Here is a 1,674-nt window from a genome sequence, read left to right on the forward strand (position 1 = left end):
TGGGACTGACCCGAACAGGAATGTAAAATTGGGATAGACCCGGACAGAAATTTAAAATTGGGATAGACCCGGACAGAAATGTAAAATTGGGATAGACCCACGGGATAGACCCGAACAGAAATTTAAAATTGGGATACACCCGGACAGAAATGTAACATTGGGATTGACTAGAGAAGGAAATTCAAATCATGGGACTGGCCCGACCAAGCTTTAATCACAGGACCGACCCGAATAAGCTTTGAATAGCGGGACTGAGCCGAACAGGCTTTGAATTGTGGGACTGACCCGCATAAGCTTTGAATCGTGGGACTGAGCCGAACAGGCTTTGAATTGTGGGACTGAGCCGAACAGGCTTTGAATCGCGGGACTGACCCGAAAATACTGTTGATTGTGGGACTGACCCGAAAACGATTTTGATCATGGGACTGACCCGAAAATACTTTTGATCGTGGGACTGACCCGAAAATGCTCTTTGATCGTGGGACAAACCCGAATGAGCTTTTGATCATGGGACTGACCCGAAAATGCTTTTGATCGTGGGACTGACCCGAATAAGCTTTTAATCGTGGGACTGACCCGAAAATGCTGTTGATCGTGGGACTGACCCGAAAACGCTTTTGATCATGGGACTGACCCGAAAATGCTTTTGATCGTGGGACTGACCCGAAAATGCTCTTGATCGTGGGACTGACCCGAATGAGCTTTTGATCATGGGACTGACCCGAAAAGCTTTTTGATCATTTGATCGTGGGACTGACCCGAATGCTTTTGATCGTGTGGGACTGACCCGATGCTTGCTTTTGATCATGGGACTGGAATGCTTTTGACTGGGACTGACCCGAAAATGCTTTTGATCATGGGACTGACCCCGGAAATGCTTTTGATCTTGGGACTGACCCGAAAATGCTTTTGATCTTGGGACTGACCCGAAAATGCTTTTGATCATGGGACTGACCCGGAAATGCTTTTGATCGTGGGACTGACCCGGAAATGCTTTTGATCTTGGGACTGACCCGAAAATGCTTTTGATCGTGGGACTGACCCGGAAATGCTTTTGATCGTGGGACTGACCCGGAAATACTTTTGATCATGGGACTGACCCGGAAATGCTTTAAAATTGGGATAGACCCACGGGATCTTTGGAATGTTGGCGGCACAAAATCCAGGCCCAACGTGATATTTGAAATGTTGGCGGCACGAAATCCAGGCCCAACGTGATTTTGTGAAGTTGGCGGCACAAAGTCCAGGCCCAACGTGATTTTTGAAATGTTGGCGGCACGAAGTCCAGGCCCAACGCGATCTTTAGAATGGTCAGTGGGATAAGACCCAATCCTGCCATCCAATTGGTGAAGAAATTGAATTTGATTTGTCAAAATACAAGAAATTAAATTTGATTTTCCAAGAAACAAAATTTTGAACTTGATTTTTGATTTTTTTGAATTTTTCTGATTTTTCGAGAGAATCTTTTTCAAAAATAATTTGCCCCAGTGTAGGGCCCTTCTCCCTTCTTTCTCCTCTCTTTCTTCGGCATCGGCCTTCCATATCACCAGACGCTCTTTCGTCGATTTCAACTATGAATACCTGCACAGGGCTTACATGCACTCAAATGAGCGTGACTGATTTGAAAAATGCATTATTCTGATTCTTGGACGAAATCCTCAATTGGACTACAAA

The sequence above is a fragment of the Coffea eugenioides genome, unplaced genomic scaffold, assembly GCF_003713205.1.
Source record: "Coffea eugenioides isolate CCC68of unplaced genomic scaffold, Ceug_1.0 ScVebR1_1224;HRSCAF=2044, whole genome shotgun sequence".
In the NCBI taxonomy this organism is placed as follows: domain Eukaryota; kingdom Viridiplantae; phylum Streptophyta; class Magnoliopsida; order Gentianales; family Rubiaceae; genus Coffea; species Coffea eugenioides.